At 35.3% G+C, this 26878-nt stretch overlaps 1 protein-coding gene across 1 annotated transcript in view; it reads right to left on the reverse strand.

The window, feature by feature from the left end:
• Window positions 1–26878, reverse strand: part of ADGRB3 (adhesion G protein-coupled receptor B3) — a 751391-nt gene that overhangs the window by 515147 nt on the left and 209366 nt on the right. The window lies entirely within an intron of this gene.

Below are 26878 nucleotides of genomic sequence, written 5' to 3' on the forward strand. Positions count from 1 at the left end.
TTGACCTAAATGTCCTTTTTTCGAGTGATAACATTATGTAATTGCATAGGAAACAGGAAGGGATGACACAGGCCATCTTTAACACTACAGCTTTATGGCCATGACTTGATTTAGTTGCAGGAGTTGTTATCAGAGGGGGAAGCCTGTCCTTTTGAGTCAATATAACGGCCAGAACCCTATCATAGCCTCTCCTTAACTCCAGGCAGCAGCTGTGTGAATCAGGATCTCTGGTATACCAAACCTTCTGATAATATAACAATGTCCTCTGATTTAGAAATCTCTCCTCTTTACAGTTTCAAGCAGTCCTATCACACTTAACTACTGTTATAAAGAGGCTACAGCTTGCACATTGCCATTTTACATCTCACAATTTGTTATGCTGTCATGTGGACATGCTTTGAATACAATTGACCTGGGTCAACATGCCAGTGGGAAGAGTGGAAAGCCTCAATAGGCCAATCTGTTTTGGCTCATTTGCCCTAAATTTTATTGAACATAAGAATTAACTAATACCTCAAAATGACTTGAATGGTGCATAAGGTAGAATTTGTCAATGCCTGATCACAGTCTGAACTAAGAAAGGATGCACACTGAAAGGTTGACTCTCTGATGTATTCTGCTAATATTTCTCAGTACCTAAATACATAAAGCCTTTTGACACAAGGCTCTTTTAAAATTTAGAAATAGCAGATTCATAGAGATATAAATATTATAATCACAAGGAAGCAAATAACAAAATTCTGAGGTCATTGAGGAAGAGGAACATCCACCAGTGATGCTGCCATGTGGGTTCTCTCCCTTCCCCCTCTCCTCCACCCTGCCCGCTGCCCATTAATTTTGACTTTAAACAAGTCAATTACAAAAAGGAAACTAAGGAGTTTAATTTAGATGAATCCAAAAAAGTCCTGATATGTTTACTTTCAAAGAATATACTGGATTTTAATTTTACGGTTCTTAAATACATGTGTATATATATATATATACACATATATATAATTTAGTTTTTTAAGCAATTTAAACTATTAGAAGGTGAATCTAGTAATTTTAATAATCTTTAATAATAATTTTTAATAATCTTTATCACAAAACTGTTAACTCTGTCACTCTGTCATTGCTATTAAGGAAAATGCTCAATGTGTAAGTTTTTGTGAACTCTTGTCTCATTTAATCCTTATTAATGTATTATTGCATCATTATAATCCCATGTAGCCGAACAGGAAACCAAGTTTTAATCCAAACACTGTAGCTCTATAGCAATTACAGTTAAAGTATATGAGAGCAAGTTTGAATACTGTACCTTAAATCACCCCAGTTCAAAGAGTATTTGCCTCTGCCATCACATCCCTTTTACGGCAATCATACTTGCATAGAATTCTGATGATACAGCTTTTAAAATAATAATCTGAACTATATACCTTTTATTATGCCAATATATAGACTTAAAAGTTGTTACAAAGTAGTCATCATAAGATGTAGAACTTTAGAATTTTTAGTAATAAAGCATTATATACAAAATATGCATGGTACTCTAGTTATGCTTGATTTAAGTTACTTGGCTTGCTTTTGCAATTGGCTTTAGTCATCAATATTTGATTTATGTAGTGGCTATGTGATTGTAATGAGCTTCAAGCAAAGTTAATCCACCCATCTTATTTTCATTTCTGTTATTCTCTCTCTGGCATGGTCTCTCTCTCTCTCACTCTCTGTATGAAGCAGTCTATCATTCATTTTACAGGTGCCATGGTAGACATCTATTATTTTGGTTCTCTGGCATATATATATTCCTATATACTCATTCTCTAAGTGAAATTTCTATTCCCTTTGGGGAATCACATTTACTCTTGCTTTAGTCCATGTGGTTTGGACAAGGCTTACGCTAGCTCTGTCCTCCCGGACAGGTGTGGGGGTGGTGCAGAGGATGGAGGCCTGGAACCCAGGCCCATCCATCAGAGCTTACTTCCTGGTGATGGCAAGCTCAGGGATGGGGATGGAACTCAGGCTGAGACAACTAAGGCCCTCCCTGGAACTTTCACTGACGTCACTGGAAAGATGCACCCTTAGGTTTTTCTGCCAGGGATGCCAGCCAGGAGTGGTGGAAACTTGCTTTGCCACCAACTGGAAGAGATTCACTGAGAATGAAGCCAGCCGAAAGGAAAGCAGAGAAGAGAGATGGAGAATAAGATTTCTGAGCACCTGGGTCCAGTCAATAAATAAACAAATCCTTTCTCTTGCTGAAGCCATTTTAAGTAACTCATGCAAATGAAAGAATCCTGACAAAAACTGAAGCGGTCACAGAATAAACACACTTTTGTACCCTGTATTCACCAAAGCAACATACATCTCATAACAGAAATTAAAGGATTATTCATTCTCCCACATTTGGATCTTGAAGTACCTTCCAAACTTTCATTGATATAAACAACACAGAAATGGACATCTAAATCATGAAGAGTTTTCTATAGTTTGGATTATGTCTATAATTTTTTAGATGATTACTGGGTAATGAGAATTTTTTTTATAATTTTTCCAACAATAAGAAGAAGTCATTGCAAATACTTCACCCTCAGCAGATTTTGTTACACAAATGAAATAAAGAGATGTATGCTATTTAATCTTCTGGACCAGGTAGCTATATATAAATATGGCTTCAATTAAGTTCCTCAAAATTTTATCTCTCTTTTATAATGATAGAATAAATACTTAAAATCCTCTGAACTTAAATCAGGATAAAAATATTGAAACATTTTCCCAATAAGCACAAGGATCAAAGAATATAAAACTATTATTAGAAAAGTTACTGTAAAAGATTTTCTTGAATATATTAAAATCTAAATGGTGTAAAATAAAAGAAATAAATTTTGAATTTTAATATAATGAAAAGTTATAGCAACAAGAATTACAGTCATTGTGGAAAAGTTGATATGATCCTATGTGAAATTAAACACTGAAATTCCACCTAATATTATAGATTCTATTTATTTCCTAATGAAGTTAGCCGTATATGGCCTGATCTTGATAAGTTACTTGAATAATGAAATAAAATTACTTGACCCCAATTTTTAAAAAAGGAAAGAAGTTTAGAGTGATAGATTAGATCAACCAAGTTGTCAATTTTGCAACAAAATTTTACCTTTTGTGATGATTATTCTCATTGGCAATTAAGATGTTCTACTAACCAGAACTGTTGCTATAAATTAGTTTTAAGCTATATTTTGCCCTCTCATCAATGTATAGTACTTTTTAACCAACAAATTGCAAGAAAATAAATATCTTTTTATCTTCAGTACTTTCCAGAAGGAATATTTAGATATGTCTAATTACCTAAGACTCATTAAAATTGGGGATATGCTGGGAACAAAGGCCCCTAAGGAATATCTATTTGGAAGACCCCTCCCCGCCACCACCCCACCTTCAAAGAAAGCATAATCGGTGAAGAAATATCAGATAAAAAAGATGATGGGCTTTTTATGGGAATAAAGTAGTCTTTTGTGAACAGGAAAGTATTTCTTAGCATTCTGAATTATGAGAATGTTCTATGGCTTGCTTAGGGATTTTCTTGAATCTAAATACAAAGTATAATAAATCCCTAATCCTTTCTTTTGAACTTATGTATTATTCTTCACCGTATTTTTCTAAATGGTGGCAACTTTTTAATGTGTATATATAACTGTTCTCAAATGCTGCCACCTAAAGGTTAAAGTTGGGCACAGCCTAATAATGTCTAGAAACCAAAAAAGTACAGAACCTGGAGATTCATAGAAATGCGATCATGTCATTATATCCAAATATTAATTTACATATACACTTATCTACTTGAATGTTTCTGAAGAGAAATATAGAAGTAAACTGCTAAATATTTAATGAATAATGAATATTTTATGAGTGACCTTACTAAAAAAAGGTAAAAAAATCAAGAATGACTTAAATATGTACCAAAACACTACTTACTACTACTACTACTACTACTACTACTACTACTACTGAAAATTAAAAAGATGTTTTATAGCTCATTTTACAAATTAAAAAGATTGAAGTATTTTTTCTGATTAAACCTTTAAGATTACGATATATAGCTAAATGAGACCCATTTTTCTCAATGCATTATTGGCTGGTTATAAATTGATATTTCTAACTTTGAGAAAAGGTCAGTAAAATCCATTCATGCAAACTAGTTAAAACCACCAATAAAAAGCAACCTTGGCCATATGTAAAACTACTGAACATACTCGGTCTGAAAACATTTTGCAGAAGGCAAGTGCCCAGGTCAAATCCAGATGACTCCAGTATATCAAGAGAAAGACAATACTTAAATTTAACTGTTAACCTACTTAATGATTTTATAATGGTGCTTCTGGTAACCCACAAGAAGAATACACAATACAACACAGTATTCTTAAACTTACACAATGTTATATGTCAACTATTTCAATGCATGTTGAAAAAATTGTTGTGTAAACTTACAATTAAATTATATTAAACACACAAGAAAATAAAGAACAAAACAAAATAAACATTTTGCAGTATTTATTCATTACTTCCCATAAAGATTAACATTATCTGGAAAATTCTGGCCAGCAAACAGGTATTCTAGATTGGAGATAATTCCCTGGAAGAAAAATTAATCATCCACCTGTTGACACCATCAAAAACCCTTTGGTATGATTATATGTTTACCAAAATCCTCTCCAATAATTTCATGTCCCAGGTACTTCCTATGAAGGCATTACCTAGTGTCACCTTTAGAAATCAATAAAATATTGCTTTGGCTTTTATGCCTCTCTCTTATGAGTTTAGTTAAGATGGGTCTGTTCATCAAGGATTGATCGTCTCCTGATAGAATGATACAGTTCAGCTTCAGAACCCACAAAGAAGGCTCTTCAGACTCCACCAAGACACAGTTCATAGAGGGAGTCCTGCACAAAACAGCAGGTCACCTTCCTATTGGATGTCTTTTTAGCTGTGATTCATCATGTGCATGTGTAGAGAAGCTCCTAGAAGGCAGAGACTAGCGATTGGGTTCATTCAACCTCTAAGCTCTGGTATACTCAATACTTATTGATTGATTGATTGATATACACATATTTATTGATTGCATAAATAAATGCATTGTTTATATTTAAAATTAAGAGTGTGCATCCAGTTGTTTATTAAATCAGATATGAATGGAAATAAGTTTTAAATATAAGGTTTTAAAAATCTGTATCCAAAATAACTTCCACTAAGCTTCATTCTACCTTATTCTTTAGCACTGAATAGGTAACACTGAAATATTAATTTCAACACACAGCATATGGACAATAACAGTGCTTATAATTTTCTTGGGCAAACATGCTACACATTAGTAAGCTTCCCATTTGAAACTTTTTAAAAATTAAAACCGCTTGGCTAACAAAATATTCTCAGAAAAATTTTTGCCTATTAACACCAAAATCATTTACTTGAAATAAGGTAATTTTTTAATTTTTTAATGTGATTAAAATAGTATCAACAGAGTTAATGCAATACTTAAAATACTTTAACACTTTGGAACCCAGAAGGTATGGACTCAAATCCCACCTTTTTGTTACTTCAATAAAATACTCAATTTCCTTAATCCTTAAAGTGGCAATAATAATACTTGTGAACACATAGGAATGTTGTGTCAGCACAATGACTGAAACAAAATAAAATCTGAATAAATGATAGGCATACGTCAGGAAGAGGAAGAATGTCTGGTAATTGACTTGGGCTATTTCTCATAGTTCTAAGTGGACATATGCCCTTGTTGCTAGATGTGGTCCTAGCACCATGTCATTAGCTGGGGGAAACCACTTGTTTTATGTGCAATGGCTTACTTTCAAGCTTCCCATTTAACCCTAACAAAAGTGTCAGCTGATTTAGGCAAGTGTTGATAAGAAAGAAAGCAGAGTTCCGATTTTTTTTTTTTTTTTTACAGTTTTGCTTTGGACAAAAAAGAAAGAAGGAAAGAAAAATATTTGTATCCACACTGATACTTGGCAGTGGGCTGTCATCAAGGCTCTGAAGGAACAGGAAGTGCCTGCTACCTCCATCGGGACCAGTTATCCTAACACCCAGGCTTTCACTGGCAACATAAGGCATTGGGGGACCAAGCTTGCTTTCAGCATATACCTTTGCTCCTCTTAATATAATATTCAGTCATCAACGCACTTTACTCATGACTCCTTATTTCAGACATCTAAGGAGCAAATGCACTATGTGAATCATGATCACAAAGTCATGAGACACATTCATGGATGGACTGATTTTTTTATAAGAACTTTTATTGAGATACAGTTAACATATAATAAACTGCATATATTTAGAGAGTACAATTTGGTATCCCAATCTCCCAATTCATTCCCCGCCAACCCTCCCCGCATACCCCACTTGGTGTCCATATGTTTGTTCTCTACATCTGTGTCTCTATTTCTGCCTTGCAAACCAGTTGATCTGTACCATTTTTCTATATTCTGCATATATGTGTTAATATATGATATCTGTTTTTCTCTTTCTGACTCACTTCACTCTGTCATGGATGGACTGATTAATCGAACAATTTAATTGCAAATTCCATGAAAGTCACTAACATTTAATACAGTCATCAATGTTAATAATTAATGGACAGCAACTTTATTTGAATTTCATGTATGGAATTCTGCTAGGACCTGGCTGTATACATAAGCATTATGAAAATATTAATACTGGCCTCCTCAATCTTCTTAAAATCATATGGTTTTTGTTTAAGATACATAAAGAGCATTTTCAAGTTTGCCTAATATGAAGCTTCACATACTGATGCAAAGAAAGTTAATTCAGGACACAGAGAAATTTTTATTTATTAACTTTCTAAGAGGCTGGGGTATAACCCAGACTAAATGCTCCTTGAGGTAGGAATTTTTAAAAGTATATTTAATAGTTTACAGTTAATAATTCATAATCCATGATCCATAATTCATAGTTTTGAAAAGTTTATAGTCATAAGAGTCAAGCTTGGAAACTTCAGTGTTACCTGAAAGTGTAATAATAAATTATGAAGGTACAACATGTTATTCCCAAAAGGTCATGTTTTAAGAAAACACAGTAGTAATATTTACATGAATTCATACATTTTAACACTTGCCAAAAGCACCTTTATAAACAGAAGCATTTATTATCAGGAATATTATCGCACCTATTAGAAAACCCCAGCATTATCAACAGTGTCACATGACATAAAAAGTATGCACGGGCAGCATTTCTGAAATTCAGATCTCAGGGTCAGTACCTACTGTGATGTGTGGAATATTAGCATCCAGAGATCTTCAGTCTGGAATCATTATATTTATACCATTTAACAACCAATATAATTTTAGAGCTTTCATGTAATATTTAGGATTTTCTGAGTTATGTTAACTAATTTGGAATGAAGAGAGAATATATGCTAAAGTTTTATAAAATAAAAATGTCCTTTGAAATGTACTGAATTACCTTTAGAGAAATGTAATTAAGCATTTCGAATATTTAATACAATTCCTTAGCATAATGAAGTTATCATTCCTTCGTACTCCCCCACACCCCAAGAGTTAATATTTTATTAGTATTGCTTCTTTGGTGAAGAAACTTGGATCTTGTAAGATCTTACACTTTTCACTGTTGGGATTCAGAGTCAATAATCTAAGGTTGAATCTTACATATTACTACTTCAGTGCTACTGAAAATAACAATTGAAGGCATTGGTTTATCATGACATTTCCATCAGGGAAAACAGAACCTTGCCCCCACCCTCCACATTTCTTGACTTCTTTAATCCTTACTGCTGATGCACTGACTCGTGTTTTATCCCTGAGACCTATGGTGCCCACATCTGTTATCCTAAATGTTGCCCCAGTTATTCTTCTCCCGGGATTAATGGCATTACAGCCAGAGGATTTTCATTAGCTTTCAGAGAGAAAAATACATGAAATATGGCTGTAATCCAAACTACAGTCTTACAAAGAGTAGCCAAACTTAACACCAGGCTATATTCACCTGCTGTTTAAAAATGATTTTCATCCATTTTCCTTGCTAAGACTGGTTCAGAGAATCACAAAGCTAATGAATGTATCATACTACACAGTAATGCCATGTATTTTAACACATCTTGAAGGATTTGTCACAATTTTAGTCATTGTAAACTCTTCATTTATAAGTGGCTAGCTCAATTCTTTTGATTTTCAGCAATGCCATTTCCCAAAAATCAGCATATCTTCCAGGAGCTAAGGACATAGAAAAACACAAGTGGTTGTGGGTTTGTGGAAACTGGAGAAGGATCAGTCTGTAGCCATGAGGTAAGTGCATTTATGTCCAAACACCCAGATGTTCAACACGTTTCTTTCCTAACTCCCTTTCTTTAGGAATGTATATATACATATACTTAATACTTATTTATATTTATTTTTACATTTATATACACATATATTTTGTGTTTGAGTGTGTGTGTGAAGTGATCCTAAAATATTTGAGCTTCCTCAACCAACAATAAAATACATTAGAATTCTAACTGTGGTCCTAGAACTTGTCAAAATATCTCCAAACAGGTCACCAGCACAGAACCATTGTGTCTTTCCTGCTCAGAGCAGCTAAGCATGAGGAAGTGTATTAGAATTCATATTTCAGGTTACACTTAAGAGGAAATATAGCCATATAAACCGTAGCTTGACTACAGTATTTACGGGTTTGTTATTTCAAGAAGTATATCCTTAATTCAAATGATAAGGTGAAATAAATCACAGGATTAATAAAGAACTCATTCTCAAAAGCATTTGACCAATATTTTTGATGTATATTATATATTAAAGAGTAAATACTGACAAAGCCTAATCTGGAGACTCTAAAAATTCTATACATAGGAGAATTAAGGAAAAATGAAGCTTAAAAAATATGATGCAGACTTTGAATCCAACAAATTGATTGTTCTATTTCTTGCCTTCTCGTCCCATAAGTTTCTTTTTTAAAAATCCCTTTCCTAGTTGTTTCTTCTGTTCAAATCATACCTTCCTGACAATTGTTTTCACCTTCCCCACACTTTTCTTCTTTTTTCCTGTAGGTAGCAACTTAGCTATTGCATTGTTTAAAATAAATAACAGGTTGCTAAGTCAGTACACAGTATTTCCACAGGCAAACAAATGCTACCTAAGGGTGGCAGACACTTATCTTCCAAGAAGCTCTCATTTTCTGCAACCTGACAGGAGTCATTGGCTGCTACAAATTCTGTAAATATTGCCTTAACTGAATTATAGTAAGCTTTCCAACCACTATCCAAGTGTCAGAGCCTCACACATATGGATATTTATACCTTTTTTTAAACCACTGTTTTACTGAAGTATAGTTAATTTACGATGTCGTGTTAGTTTCAGGTTTACCAGACATTGAATATAGTTCCCTGCGCTATACAATAGGTCCTTGTTGTTAATCTGTTTTACACATAGTAGTGCGTATATGTTAATCCCAAATTCCTTTTATTTTTTACACCTTTTATTTATATGAAAAGTACAGCAAGAGAAAATTAATATATAAAATGTAATTAAAATCATAAAAAAATATTTATAATCATTGAAAATAATTTAATTTGTTATGTAAAACAGTGCAAGTTTAAGTATCAGAGATGATCTTAGGAAGACAGAGATCTTGTCAAAAGAAGGAACAGATTAATTTGAGTTAAATACTATTTACCCCACAAAAATGTTCTCTCTTGCTTCTAGGTAGACGTTTGGGTAATAAAAACAAATTTAATTTGATAAGAGGGTAATGGGGGTCCTACATGTTGATGAGTATGCCACATGTCCAATATACATCTGTTGAATACAATATTTTTCCATTTACTCAAAGGACTTTTAAGCCCTTTTGTCAGAGAATAGACTAATGAATGTGAACAACATTCCTAATCATTAGTCATTTACTTAAAAAAAAGAATTTTTTAGAGGAATTGAGACTCCTGACTAGTGTTCAGGGAGCCAAGTTAATCTCAAATACAATATGGAAAAAGAACACTTGGGAATGTATATTTTAAAACTCAAACAAGCTTTTCAGTAAGAAAAAGCCTAGTCTTTACTGAGTATAAAATTGATTACATTAACAATCATGGGAAAAAAAAGGAGAACCATTTTTACCCAATGCAATCAGTGCAATTCTAAAAGAGAACATTTTAAACTATCTAACCAAGGTAAAGAATATTTTGAAAGAGAATAAATGCTAGGCTTCTGGTCCCATCCCCTTTTTCTCCTCAATGAGTAATCTGTTTCTAGCTTCTCAAAGTATTAATATTAATTATGCATAGAAATGAAATTCCCCCTCCTTGTTGCAATTGACAAGTGAAGGTGGAAATTATAAATGACTTTTCTCTGTCTACAATTTCCTACCTAAAGAAGTAAAGTAGTTCATAAGAACCACAACTAATTCTGTTTAGTCACTTTTGTCTCTGATCTTTGATATTGTTGAGACTGGCTTTTCCACCAACCTTAACACTTTTTTTATATTCAAGACCACATTATCAAAGAGCAGTGACAAATCACCAACACTGGAGCTGCATAAACCTCCCTTCAATACACAGAGCTGGGACAGAGCTGACCCAGAGGGGAGGTTACATGAACACAGCTATATGAGCGGTCCTGGATTTGGTGCCTGGCCACAGATGGACTCGCCCTTCAAGCAGGCTACTCAGGCCTCGACTTCTGTAGATTGCTCTAATAATAACAGCAACACTCAGAACGTGAAATCTGCCAGGGACCCTGCGAAGCACACCCCACAAATGGACTGATCTAGCTTCCCCAAAACCAAGAAGGCAGGTACATCCTTGCTTTAGAGATGAGAACACTAAGGCCCAGAAAGGTTCCGTAGGTCACAGAGCTGCTGAGCTGCTGCGCTGGGATTTGAAGCCGTACAGACTGACTCCGGAGGCCATGCTCTTCACCATCACATTTTATTATTCAGAAAATACAAGGGATGGATGAGACCTCAATGTTTTCACTTGTGAAAGATGGGTTAGATCAGGGGTCAAAACCTCAAGGATCTCTGGAGGTTATGCAGGTACTAAGTAGTGAAATTCACTGTTCACAAGGCCATGGGGATGCTGAGGGCTGTGGAAACCTGGAGGAAATACACCCCTCTACAGGGCTCAGCTGTAGACTCGACTTCACCTGCTGGCTAGACAAGCCCAGTGTATTTTCAAGCTGATTTTGAATTTTCGACACAAGTTGATAATCAAGAGGTCTACGTGAAATTTCCAAATATTTAAAATATTAAGGAGGCCAAGCACGACTATAGTAGAAAGCTGCTTAAGTCACCAGTTGGTTTTTTTCTGGAACCAAAGCCCTAAAACTTCCCTACAACACCCATATGGCTGTATGTTTAATGGTCATTTCTCACGGGAAACTCAAGGCAATGATGTCACTGGTTTTGGACGTGAAAATTCTGTGGCTACTACATCAAGGAAGATAAGCTTGCCTTACACGGCACAAGAATGTTGTTGTTTTTTCAAAGCTCTGTGTGTGTGTGTGGGGGGGGTGTCCCCTTTACATAAAGTTGGATTTTAAAATAGCTCTTTTTGATTTTCCATATATGAGAGTGATTTCAGAACTCGAAATCAATTGAAAACATGGATACTTTTTCTTATTTTCTTTATATTGGGAATATTATTTTTGCTTTTACATTGTATTCATAAAGGCAATGATCTGACTTGAGTATACAAATATTGTTTACTAGTTTTTACTGGCAGCTCTTATTTTTTGCATTATAAATGCTCAATTTGATCTTTTGATTTTCCTGCATGATTTCTCTCCTGGTTTCCAGTCTAGAAAATTTAAGCTTCTATAGATGTAATTATCATTCTAAATGTGAAGCATGCATATGTCATACTCAAAAACAGCTAAAGATTTTCCTTAAATTTTCTATTGCAGAAAAATCTCTGTGTGGTTTTAGTCATAGTTAAAATTATAAGTATATAAAGAATTATGTATGTCAACTATAGGTTATTCACATTTCTGAAAGGACTATGAATTTGAGGTTGTTTTCCCTATTCCTATATTTAGCAAGTGAACGATAGATGGAGTTAGTAATTGAAATGATAAATGCAGAATAATTGAAATGCAAGCATCTTGTAATTAATTTCTCTCTGATGTACTTCAGCTTCTAGTTGACTGCTCAGAAGGATAAAATCTTTGAGGTTAAACTCATTAGTTTCATTGGAATCTTCTGCAAAGGATTCATTTTGCTTTGAGAAGCATCAGCCAAACCAAAGCAGAGTTTTAGAGCTGACTGTGATGCCAAGATGAAGTTAACACACACACACACACACACACACACACACCACTATCTGCCAGTCTTGTCGCCACGGTTATATTCAGTATATAAAATACTTCTCATTACTACCCTTCCAGGAGTTTGTATTATTGGATTGCAAAGCTGCATGTCATCACACATCTGGCATATGCCTACACAGAAATATTGCACAAATGTGTATCATAATATTTATTCAAATCATCTCAGAGAATGATAATAATAGTTATCAAGGTTGTGACAATTCCTTAACTATATTTTCCAAAATAAACCTAAAAATAGCAGCATTTTATACTCCCTTAAAAACAGGCATTTGGGGAGCAAGGGAAAATAAATGTTTATTTTAAATGTGTGTTGTGAAACTACTGTGTCAGTGCTTAAGCCAATTTTGTGGTTTTCATTTACAAATTATATTATTCTGTATAAAATGATAAGTGGTCCCCTCTAGGAACATCACCCTAGAGGTAACAGCATGTAAAGTGGGACTGATGCCAAACTTGGACACAAAGAATTTTTAAATAACTCATCTTTCTGAAGAGAGGTGACTGGAATTGGGGCCAGATCTCTTTCCCATGGGTCTCTAAGAATCAAGAGATTACAGAACCCCTCCTTATCCCCATGTAGTAAAGAGATGGGGGAAGAGCACAGGTGGAGTGAGAGTGGTTATGTCTTGTGACAATTTGATGTTACTGCTAAGAGGTCATGGTGCAAAGGAGGAGGAAGATTCCCATGCCGGAGCCTGGCCGGAAATCTGCTGGGGAGATAGATTTACTCCTCTGACTCAGGCCCTTTGGACGAAAGAGAATTGGAGAGAGACAGCAGTGAGGGTGGTTGGAGGGGGCAGGATGGGCCCCCACATGCCCGGCATTTGGTAGAGGAGGACGTCCACGGACCATAGGGACACAGAGGATGTCGAGGAGGCTGAGGACCTGAGTCCTTCCCGTGGCAGCCCACCCAGAACGAGCCTTCAACTCCTTGATGAAGGAACCCCTGCAGCTGGAGGGTGTCCATGCTCCACGAGGGATGAGGGCCAAGAGAGCTGCAGGGTCTTGTTCTAGAAGGATCTCCCACCTCCCACACTGGGGAGGAAGGCCCTGCAAGTCCCTTCCACTAGACACCAGCATTTAGTCCTCTCCTCACAGAGAGGGTGAAACCTCAGAATAAGGAGGAGTGAGAAAAGGCAGACCCGTCTCTTCCCTTATCACCCAGGCCTCCCAGCCACCTTGCGCTTGGGAAAGAAGATGAAATCTTTAAGTTTGAGAACCGAACTGGGCTTTTAATAACCAAATTCACAGGAAAAAAGTGAGCAACATATCCAAAATATTGTTAGGGAATAGGAAAGAGTATGAGAACAATTGAAAAGTTAAAGAAAAAAAAAACGTATTTTTAAATTTAAACCTTCCGTTGAGTTAAATGCCTCAATAAACTGAGTTTCATCAAGACTCAGGTTACTTTGGGTCTTTTTATTCCATACCATTCCATTCCATTCTTTGAATCTACATTTGGAGAAGAGGCAGCTGGAACCAGAGGTACAAATAACTCTGCAGACCAAGATTTATAGGAGGCAGATAAGTTCATCATTCCTTCAAATCCTTCAAGAGTCCAAAAATAATAAGAACTTAGGGTATATTGTTCAGTTTTCAACTGGAGTCAGAGTATAAGAAGACTAAGAAAAATAGTCCTGCTCTAATCATCACCTCATTCAGGTAGCACTGGCTTTATCATCTAGCAAATTAATTACCTAACAACAACCAACTATCTCAGAAAACTAATGTTTCAAACCTCAAGGCCTGAGCAGATGAGATTGAAATAAAATCTACTGAGGTTTTAACTGAAGCCAAGCCTCTCAGAGCAAATGAATTGGCCAGTACCTTGAGCAGAGAAGATGCTGTCTTCACACAGTTAACTCTTCACTTATACTAATTAGGATTAATAAGCAGAGGCATAAAAAGACTCTAAATAACAGTGGCTTAAAGAAAAGAGAAGTCATTTATTTTGCCCTTAGCTTGGGGCCTCTTTGTCAGCTTTCTGCTCCACCATCCTTAGGGTGTGACTATCATCCTCTCCTTGTCCAAGACCCGATTGTGAGTTCCAAGCAGTTGGACAGAGAGAGGCAGAAAAGCACATCACTTCCTTTAAGGCTGTGTCCTGAAAATGGTAGCTCTCCCTCCACCTCTTTGCCCAGAATTAAGTCACAAGATTTCTCCTTCCTGGCTGCCCGGGGCCCAGCTGAGAGTGAAAGTTCTGCTACTATGGGAGAAGGAGAGAGGGTGTAGAGGGCAGCTAGTAACAAGCAACTGCTAATACACACATCACTTTTACAACAAGCTTAACTAGACAAAGTCATATTCAGGGATTAAGTAATCATATATTCTGGGCAGTCAAAATAAGTATTATATACCCATGCACTATTAGTTTCTACCTTGCTCAAATAATTTTGATTATACAGTATAAAGCCCACAGCTGAAGAAAAGCAACCAATTATAAGAAAGGACAGGCGATGAAAAGGGAAGAAATACCAAATTATAATGAGTGCTGGTAGCCTGAAAGCAAATGTAATTAAGAAAAAGACACAACTCAAACAGCACAGAGATCTAGAAATATTTAGTATAAGGCATATGCCATTCACTCATTATTTTATCCTACAAGTATCCCTGGAATAATAACTGAAGTTCATTATGAGCTTTCAAAAAAGGCTGGGCTCTTTTAAGGAAGGCAGGGTTGAATGTAATGCAGTTTTCGAGTGGCTTAGTTAAACTAATTTCTATGCTTGCAGGCAATAATCGCCAAGCATTTCAAAAACACAGCTATTCAGAAAAATCCATTCTCCATATAAGCCAGATACCTGAGAGTTTTACTTTAATGTGTCCCTGTGTGCATTCTTAAGCGTGTTCATCAATAAATAACTTTTATGTTTTTGGACATACAGATTTTTAAAATGTGTGAGACTGTAAGTTGATTGCATTGCACTTAAGGAGGATTATAAATTTTATTGAATATCAGTAACTAGGACTCATAATCATTCTAAGAGATATATTTGTTTTACCTGAAATGACATCATAACTTGTCCTAATTGCTAAAGTATTCCAAATTACCTTAAATTTGTCACAGTCAATATGCAATGAGAAACACTCTAGACTATCTTACTTTATAAATATGAGGTAACTTTAATAATGACTTTTTAAAATATTAACTTAAATGAGAACTTCTATGAATATATTTCTCTTAGATGAGTACATATGACCATTCCTTCTCACCTGTACTGATAAAATTGGATTTATGAGTATTTAAAATATCTCTGAAAGTCCAAATACACAATAGAATATGTCAATTAATGAAAAGAAAATGACTCTTTTATTTGCACGTCCCCTTATAGGATGTCATGTGGAAAAATGCAGATAACTGGAAAACATTGGGGGATTAAAATACTGGTAAGCATGCACAAAACTTACAATATGAAAATCGTAATAAAATGAAAAAAAACATAATTATTAGCTTCATGGGAGACAAAAAGTAGTGAATAAAAGGAAAATGAATCATAGCTGTGAGTAGCGTCTATAGTCATAATAATGTAAATATTTCACACTAATCTACACCAAAATTATGACCCAATTCTGTGAAGAATCTTGCAAGGGTGCACAAGTGTGACGGAGCAAGGAAAGAAAGAGAGGCACCGATCCTGATCTTCTGTCATTTCTAAAACTGCAAATCAGAGGAAGCAACACAAACATGTCCTATAAAAACTTGAAGGTAAGCACTATACGGATCGCCCAGGAAGCGGTGGCCTTAACAGCAAGGGGAGGAGGACAAGGATTCTCGTTTTATGGGCAATCTTTTATGTATATGTTTAATCTTTAAAACTAAAAGTAAGAAAAGGTAAAGAAAGTGGGGGGGGGGGCGGATTTAATACATAGAAACTGGGCAAGCTGGGCTAAGGTAGCTCTGGGCAGACACTGTGGTGTGGATGCTTTCCGTGATTTGCAACAAGTTACTCAATCTGTCTAAGCATCGGTGTTCCAAAACTCACGGTTGTAAAATAGGATAATACCTTCTTCATGGAGTCACTGTAAAGATTAAAGGAGATTATATATATATACATGATCACTTTGCCAACACCTGAAACTAACACAACATTATAAATCAACTATATCAAGCATATATATATATATATATATATATATATATACTTTTTTAGATTATTTTCCTTTATAGGTTATTACAAGACATTGAGTATAATTCCCTGTGCTATACAACAGGTCCTTGTTGGTTACCTATTTTATATATAATAGTGTGTATATGTTAATCCCAAACTCCTAATTTATCCATCCCCCACTTTTCCCCTTTGGTAACCATAAGTTTTTTTTCTATGTCTGTGAGTCTATTTCTGTTTTGTAAATGAGTTCATTTGTATCATTTTTTTTTAGATTCCACCTATAAGTGACATCATATGATATTTGTCTCTCTCTGCCTTCACTTAGTATGATAATGTCTAGGTCCAGCATGTCGCTACAAATGGCATTATTTCATTCTTTTTTAGGGCTGAGTAATATTCCATTATATATATGCACCACATCTTTATACATTCACCTGTCATCAAATGTCATCTGTTGATGGACACAGGTTGCTTCCATGTCTTGGCTATTGTAAACAGTGCTGCAGTGAACATTGGGGCATATGTATCTTTTTTTTAAGATTTACTTTATTATTTATTTATTTATTCATTTATTTTATTTTTGGCTGCACTGGTTCTCAATTGCTGCACACAGGCTTTCTTTAGGTGTGGTGAGCAGGGGCTACTCTTTGTTGTGCACAGGTTTTCATTGTGGTGACTTCTCTTATTGCCCAGCACAGGCTCTAGGTAAGCAGACTTCAGTATCTGTGGCTCGTGAGCTCAGTAGTTGTGGCTCATGGGCTTAGCTGCTCCGTGGCATGTGGGATCTTTCTGGCTGAGGGATCGAACCCCTGTCCCCTGCATTGGTAGGCGGATTCCTAACCACTGCACCACCAGAGAAGCTCTATCTTTTTGAATTAGAGTTTTCTCTGGATATATGCCCAGGAGTGGGATTGCTGGATCATATGGTACCTCTATTTTTCTCCACATCCTCTCCAGCATTTATTTTTTGTGTGCTTTCTGATGATGGCCATTCTGACTAGTGTGAGGTGATACCTCATTGTAGTTTTGATTTGGATTTCTCTAATAATTAGCGATGTTAAGCATCCTTTCATGTGCCTCTTGGCCATCTTTATGTCTTCTTTGGAGAAATGTTAATTAGATCTTCTGCCCATTGTTTGATTGGGTTGTTTTGTTTTTTCAATATAGATCAAGAATAAACAAGGTGGTCAGAGTGTGAAGAGGAGGAGGTTTGTGAAGACATTTATTTGGAAGTGATCATAGTAGGTCCCTTACTCTTATAAGAAATTGTTGCTGGAGTCGGGGTCTGCTCTTCTTCTTAAACCTAGTGAGGTCCTTTCCCTAAGACAAGTTGGAGAGCCTGAAATAAGTTCCCTGTGGTTGGCAGCCAGGGCAGGACAGTGCCCGACTCACTTCTGGGGAAGCAGGAGTGAGTGGCCAAGGGCAGCAGGATAAGATAATAATAATAACGGTAGTAGTAGTAAATAATATCTAGCCGTTACATTATGCCAGAAACTGATCTAAGTATTTATAGGTACAGTATCACCTTATTTAATTCTCACGGATTCATAAAGGGGCATGAGCACTCTGACGGTCCCATAGATAGAAAATGGTGTAATCTGGGTTTGAACGGAGAAAATTCGACTCTAGAATCTTTGTGTCTAATAATTATGCTAGGCTAATTATCACTTAAGATGAGATTCAGTTAAAATTGACTACCTTGCAAAAAGGAAACTGAGGGGAGTAATTTTGATATGTTCTCTTTGACAATGAATTACTACCCATTTGCATATTTGTGTAACTATGGTGTATACTGAACAGTGCAGAAAATGTTCCAGTTGGACAGCTGGTGAGTGGTGGAGCTGGACTGCCACTCAGGCCAGCTAGAATATAAAGTCCAGGCATTGTCCATTCTACTGCAGTCAGATTCATAATCTGCAAACAGATGGTAATAGGATTTATTTCATATTGTCTTTTTGTTTTTCAAAAGCAATGACTAGCACAGTGGTTCTCAAAGTGTGGTCCAGGAACCCTTGGGGTACCCAAGACTCTTTTGGGGTCCAAAAGGTCAAAATCTTGCACAGGTAAAAGATCCACTTGAAGTTCAAAACAGACCAACGGATTTTGATGTAATGGGTGTGCAATGTCTATTGATATAGCTTCCAATTCTACATTAACTTTAAAGAAATTTCTACTTATTGAGTTTCAGGGCAGTACCAGATAATACCCATAGTTATTTGAAAAGGCTATTAAAAGATTCCTCCCTTTTTGAACCATCTATCTAGGTGAGCCTTGATTTTCTTCTTACTCTTAATCAAAATAGCATATCAGCATACACACAGCCAAAAAAGCAAAACACGCACACTGAATGCAAGAGCAGATACCAAAATTCAACTGTCTTCCATACACCCAGACATTAAAGACATTTGTAAAAACATAAAATGATGCCACTCTTCCCATTTTTTGTTTTATTTTGAAAAATAGTTATTTTCATAGAAGATAATATCATTACTAATATGCCATAAATGTTATTTTATTTTAAATGAATTAGTACATACTTTAATTTTCCCAGTTTAATTTCAATTAATATATATAACCTACATGAACAAAAATTAGGGGGGCTCGTCAATAATTTTTAAGAGTGTAAAGTAATTCTGAGTGTAAAATGCTTGAGAAAAATTGGCTCAATAAATACCAATACGTTCTCCCTTAATTTGGTTAGTAGTAGGTATAGGTTTTTAAAAATATTTTAAAATTTTATTTCTCATTGCAACTTAAAAAAAAGTCATTCTACGTGTAATAATGTAATAGTTCTGAATGGCTATGTTATTCAATTGCATAAACATTGTGGAATTGTTACTAATCTAGTACATTCTTAATATTTAGCAAAACAATGAAGCCTATAATGTTATCATTTTTTCATTGCTCTTTGCAGAGTAAAGTCTGTCATCATTAACACCCTGTTACAAAATTATTTTGTCTAAGGTGCATATTGGAGAATAAAAATGTCTGATCATCTCAGATAGAAAAGCAATCTATAATACCTGAGAAAAGAATACACTTTTAGCACAATACATTTATTTTAAGAAATCACTAATAATATATAAAGGTTTTTAACTACAAATTACAGATGCTTTTAGTTTTGAGGGGTTTTGTTCAAAGTATTAAAATTTTAATTTTATGAATCACAAAGCTTATCATTCAGTAGACTGTTATTCAGATAGTAGACATGAAACTATTTGACGACATTATAAAGTAAAGCTATATCTGCTATCTCTAAATATTTAAAATTAGAGTTTTGTTGTCTTTAAAAAGCCTAGTCCATAATCACTTTGGCTGAAGATATCTGAAGATGTTTAGAGTTTATATTTACTAAGAGGCAGGCATCAAAGAGTTAAACAGAAAACCTGAACCTTCATAAAGGAAATAATTAATAATGCAACACAAAGCAAAAGACATGGGGCTCAATGGGCTGTTTTATGTCAAAATAGGTTTGGAAGCTGGTTCCTTCCCGACCAAAACTGTCCTACTTGGGTCTAGCTCCTTTGGCTGAGACAGGAGAGGTGAGAAGCTACATGCAGGAGGAGGGTACGGGGAGGGGGTCTCAGGGCAGGTCCAGCAAGAGCCAAGATGCCCTCCACAGATACCCTGCCCTGAAGGAGAAATGAAGACAGCTGGGGGGAGACCCTCGTGTCTGCAGCTGTGGGGACACAGTATGGAGGGCAGAAACTGGGTCAAGTTCAGATCAGAAGGGCAAAGCAACCAGCACAGACAGGAATGTGCCCTAGCTTCAGAGTTTAAGAAAATGAAGTTGAATACCCAGTGGATAAGATCTGGCCGTTGAGACTCTAAACCTGTGAAATTCTGGCACAGACAGGACATTACTTTTCTTCATAGCCAAACCCTTCACCAGGAAGGGTCCCTGATGTGCTGGCCCTCTCTCTGTACCACCCAGCCTAGCTTTAAAAGCCGAGCTTTTGAATTTGGAAAGATGCAAACTAAATACAGAAAAACTATTCCCAGAAAACTAGAAGCCACGGGCAGAGATCTGCAGAGATTGCCCAAGAGAAGGAAACAGTAAGTGCTATAGAGTCTGTGCCGACAGAATCTTTCATCAAGCCAAGACAGAAAACCTTTAGAATGAGTCCTGATAGGAGGAAGTAGCAGTCCTTATATAGATCACTACAAAACAAACACAGCAAGAAATGAGCAGATGGTGCAGAATTAAGAATTGGGTGATTAATAAAAGGTCTGCAGAGGACAGGGTTGAAGAAAATTCCCTTTCCACACACGTGGTTAAGAATTCCAGCACTTCCCTGGTTCTGCAAGACTGAAAGTAAACATCACAGCTCCAGTATTTGTAATCTATGCTATTCTTACTCATGTTTCAGTGAACTCTCTCATAAACTCTACACATTACGTTCCATGTGTGATTTCAGTCATTTTCACATCATTTACCTTGTATTTTGCAAGTCCAAATTAGAACAACCTCTTCACTTAGTGTTAAATGAAGACATAAAACAGATCCCAGGTTCACAAATATTTAGAATATTCCCAGACCCAGCAGATAGCAGTGCTGTACCCCTCACAGAGCTATGTTTAATTATGTTTTTTACTCAAAATATTAACAGAAATGTTTTGGATTTTAGTTGTTTTCCCCACTGCCCACATGCTGTTTCTCTGTGTAATAACATTTTTTTATTTCATATTTTTTCCAATAACAAAATCTAGGTTGTATTTTTACTTAGAAAGATAAGAATCACTACAGAATGAAAAACGTTATTATATGTTTTGCCAACAATTGAATGAAACCACTCATTTATTTCAGACTTATGAACTTACAGTTATTAAATATCTGGCTTCAAAATCTTTTGAAAACAATACAGGTTATGAAATCTCCACTCAATTATAACCTCAGTTAATTGTGTTTTTCCCAAATGCATTTTTCTTTTTATTTACTCTGGGCGATTTCTGTCAGATATTATTGTACAAAGATATATCATAATTTGTTCTGCTTTGGCTTATCATGATTGCAAAAAAGATTAAAAGTTTACCCATGGGTAAAAATAAATTATATACACTAATGAATAAGAGTTGCAGGAGCAAAAAAATATCTGGGCTCTAGAATGTACACAAAGAAAATGATACATGATTTCAGGGATGAACTTAAATACTGATCCTGGTCAAATTGATCCCATCTGCACTGAGGACATTTCTGTTGCTGAGTGATACACACAGCTCATCATTTAATATTCCAGTCACAAAGGTGACACGGTTTCCATTCCTGGCATTTTACTCAATTGAGCCTAAAGAAGTAGCTCATTATTCCATACTCAGAGCCAACATTTTCTACTTGAGACACAATTCTAACAAAGTTAATGTGAGAGGAGGATGGTATTAATTCCTTTCCAGCTAAATTAGTTCTCCCGTCTTTGACAGCCTTCGTCGTCACCATGTGCAGCGCTGAAAGCTACAGCAGTGCTGCACATTTAAAGAAAAAAATAGAACTTAAAAGACACAGTAGATTATGCTTATGTAGCATTTTTTGCAGAGGGACACCATTAAAAAGATGCCACTAATAATGACATAAATCCTAAAAGATGGGTCTTTTTTTTTAAGATGAAAATATTTAATGAAGCCAAGATGCATTTATTTACCTCTGAAAGAAAAGAATTCCAGATGGCCTTTATGAGCTTTTTGTCAATAACTCAAGTGTTTATCCACAGTCTTTAAAGATACACAAGGTATTGGGTATATACTGACATATTTTTCTACTAATTATATAAAATAATTTGAGTATTTCAATCAGAGATCCATTACCATATGTCTATCTTTCTCTATTAAGCTAACTTAATGTATTCAACATATACTCATTTAGCTACTTAGAGACTCTTGAACCCTTTTACCAAAAATGTTTTTATCTGTGGATATCTTACTAATAAAGACATGAAGTACAAATATGATTTTTTAAATACAGAATTCAACACTGTAACAAAATAGCTGATAAATCTAGACACTCACGATTAGAACATATTTGTAAGTACCTGGTCCTTGATATATCATTTTTTTAACTCTTGTTTTTTAAAAAGGAGAAATGTAAAGTATCACTTTATTTAAAATGTAGAATAATAACTGCTGGCTTAAAGCATAAGGACTTAAAAACCTACTACAGTAGATTATAATAATGTTGAAATGAATAAGTGATAGAGATTTTATATATGTGCTTGTGAGTTGCTCATGTAAGAAAAGAAAACGTGCTTATTGCACAATGCATATAAATAGCTTATGTTTTTATGCATCAGTCAACAATACAAGAAAGAGGGTAAGCTGTCTCCATGAAAATCATATGTTGAGCGCAACTTCTATTTACTATGCTGAAACTCTCCAAAGTCATTTTACCTACCAATCAGAGGGAAAAAATTCAGAGATATAATTAAGGACCATCCCCATAAGCTTCCTGTCATTAATGAAGGGCTAGTTTAAAAATGCAAGCTATTTTTAAATGCCACCGTTCATGTAGCATAATTGTCTCAGAAATATAATGATCATTAAAAATTATATGTGGTGTTGGGAAAGTCCTCTGACAACGTATGTGCAGAATTTTAAAGATTAAATAGGGACTTCTGGGTTAAGAAGACTAAAATATCTTCATAATATTAGAATTTTCTCTACTGATGCCCAATAATGAACAACAAAGTGTCATAACAAAGACAAAAAATACCAACAGCATCCAGATGAGGAAATAAGCTAATATAGTACAATAATCTTCAAAAAGTAGTAAGCAAGAGAGGGCGAGAGAAGACTTAGAAGAAGAAAAAGAGCAAGAAGCAGAGAGAGAGAGGGAAGAAGGAGGAGGAGGAGGAGACCACCAGGCGCAGGCCCTCCTGGGCGGGTTGCCAAGGGTGGCACTTGCTGGCACCTTATTCTGCCTCTATACTCCTGAGTCACACACCTTGATAACCCACACTGAGAGTGCTTAACCTATAGGGAAGTAAACTGGAATGGGCATCCTTATTAGTAAAGTGCAGTAGAAGTGAAGCTTCTGGAAGATATCAAATGAACTGGAAGGCTGATCCAAAGCCCAGGGGTTCACCCTTTGTAAATCACATATACCCTCACCCCTAAAGTCAGATATAGTGAATTCAGAATTGAATATTTGGCAACATTTCAGATGGAGAGAAAACTCTAACAAAGACTGTGCACCACCTCAGCTCACCCTCCCACTTCCACTCACTGTGTCATTACATCAGGTTTTAAAAATTAATATATGACAAAGGAGGCAAGAATACACAGTGGAGAAAAGATAGCCTCTTCACCAAGTGGTGCTGGGAAAACTGAACAGCTACATGTAATAGAATGAAATTAGAACATTCTCTAACACCACACACAATAATAAACTCAAAATGAATTAAAGGCCTAAATGTAAAACTGGATACTATAAAACTCCCAGAGGAAAACATAGGCAGAACACTCTGACATAAATCACAGCAATATTTTTTGGGATCCATCTCCCAAAGTAAAGGAAATAAAAGGAAAAATAAACAGATGGGACCTAATCAAACTTAAAAGCTTTTGTATAGTAAAGGAAACCATTGACAAAATGAAAAGCAACCTACTGAATGAGAGAAAATATCTGCAAGTGATGTGACTGATAAGGGGTTAATATACAACATTTATAAATAGCTCATACAACTCAACATCAAACAACCCAAATAATCCAATAAAAAATGGGCAGGAGAACTGAATAGACAGTTTTCCAAAGAGGAAATGCAGGTGGCCAACAGGCACAGGAAAAGATGCTCAACATTGCTAATCATCAGGAAAATGCAAATCAAAACCATGATGAAATATCACCTCACACCTGTCAGAATGGCTATCATCAAACACACACACACACACACACACACACACATACACACACAAATAACAAATGTAGGCAAGAATGTGAAGAAGGAACTTTCCTACACTATTGGTGGGAATGTAAATTGGTGCAGCTACTATGGAAAACAGTATGGAGGTTTCTCAAAAAACTAAAAATAGAACTACCATATGACCCAGCAATTCCACTCCTGGATATATATCCAAAAACAAACAAACAAACAAAACAAAAACACACACAACAACAACAACAAATCCAAAACACTAATTTGAAAAAATTCATGCACCTCAATGTTCCATAGCAGCATTACTTACAATTGTGAAGGTATGGAAACAAGCTAAGAGTCCATCAACAGGTGAATGGATACTGAAGAAGTGGTATACTTATACAATGGAATGTTACTCAGCCATAAGAAAGAATGAAATTTTGCCATTTGCAGCAACATGGATAGACTTGGAGCGTATTTTGCTAAGAGAAATAAGTCAGAGAAAGACAAATAATGTATGAAAACACTTACATGTGAAATCTAAAAAATACTACAAACTAGTGAATAAAACAAAAAGAAGCAGATTCACACAGAGAACAAACTAGTGGTTAACAGTGGATTACCAGTGGTTACCACAATATAGGGGTGGGGGAGTGGGAGGCACAAGCTATTTTGTGTAAGATAGGCTCAAGGATATATTGTACAACACAGGGAATATAGCTAATATTTTGTAATAACTATAAATGAAAAGTAACCTTTACAATTATGTAAAAATTAAAAATTAAAAAAATTTAAAGTACATACAACCAAAAAAAAGATAAGAAAACCAAGTGCATAGCCCTCAATCTGCAGCTCTAAAAGAAAACTTAACTGGTGTCAGATATAGTGGGAAGAGAGTACACATGTCAACCATACTTTATCAGAGCACATAGCATCTCTGTAAAATTCCCAGTGTGAGCAAATAAAGACAGAAAGACCAAGTTTCTAGCACTGAAGAAAAATAACTCATGGAACAAAATGGAACTCCTCACAATTATTTCATGATATAAAATAACATTGAAAATGTGAATTCTGCAGAAATGAGCTCAAAGATGAGATGAAATGAGTACACGAGATTAAAATGGCTATCAGAAACTTGAGATCACAAATGTACCATCACATAACGATACATGATTTAGAAACAGAAAACAAAATTGATTAAAGATCAGATAAGTGATATTGAGGAAACATTGAGGTTTATATAGTGGATGCTGTTTTTTTTTCTAAGGTAAGGGATTAAAATGATTAAAGTAAAAGAAATATGTAGACACAAGACAAAGTTAATCCAGTATGAGGATCATTTATGTCCACAATGTAGAGATGCCCACAAATGCAAGAGAAGATGCACTTTAAATCTGTATTATAAGATAATCCCCTCAATGAAGAACTGAATCTACACATTAAAGAATGCACTGTATTTCAAACAAATGCCAAGGCATGGCCTGGTCAACCTATTGACTTGACAGAGTCCCCTAACCTTCCTTAAAAATTTGCGTAATAAACATTAGGCTAGCAGCAGATATTTCCAACGTTCAATGAAAGAGGTAATAAAGCAATGTTTCCAATGTCCTAGGGTAACAAAAGTGTAAACAAAGAATTCTATAACCAGTCAAGATGTTATTTATGAAAAAGGCAATAGGCAGACAGTATTCTTAAATGGGAAAAAATTGAGATAATGCAATGCCCAGAAGCCCTTGTTGAGAAAACAAAAAAGAAACAAACAAATAAAGGTAGGCCATTAATACGTCCAATTAAGAGATAAATTAAAATAAACACCGAGGAATTAACAACCTATGATAAAAGTCTTGTGAGGCACATAAATCCAGTTACACAGAACTATTAATAGCATCTCATGGGATCTCAGGTTACAGGACAAAATAGGAATGTCATAAACATGGGAAATGTAAAAACATTAATATGCCTTATTAAAATTAGTGGTAATATATTCATCTTTTAAACAGAGAGCTGATAGAGTTAAAATTGAAGAAGATAGTTTGGGGAAATGACTCTACCTTTAAAAATGTATACTTCCTTCTCTTCCTTCTGCATTTTCCCTCCTTTTCTGACCTCTTCCCCACTCTCTTTCCCACTCTTTTTAACCTTAGAGGCATATATTAAGTAATATATTATAGTGAAAAATCATTTATTTGACACTAAAATTTTTCTTCATTTTCATATGTTTATTTTTCCTCTATGAAATTCAAATGAAACTAAAGTTGAGGTTTTTATTTAAAAACACATCTATACTACAGTTCCCATATTATTAATTATTTCCATGTTTTTATCCATCCATCCATCCACGCACCCAGATTTTTAGTGTATTTCTGCACAGAAAGAAGGAAATTGGTGCATTGAAAGATGGACTGCTGTTCAGCTAATGTTAAAAATGATTATTTTAGACTGGTAGAAGTTAATTTTCATCTTTAATTTTCAGTATTGCTTGTGTTCTTAAAGCATGTATAATTATGCCCCCCAAAATGAAATATTTTGCTCTTTAAAAACTGGAAGCAAATATGTATCCGTGGCGTAATATTCTACTGTTCAGAAGCCA

This window comes from Hippopotamus amphibius, chromosome 6 (genome assembly GCF_030028045.1).
Source record: "Hippopotamus amphibius kiboko isolate mHipAmp2 chromosome 6, mHipAmp2.hap2, whole genome shotgun sequence".
Taxonomy (NCBI): Eukaryota; Metazoa; Chordata; class Mammalia; order Artiodactyla; family Hippopotamidae; genus Hippopotamus; species Hippopotamus amphibius.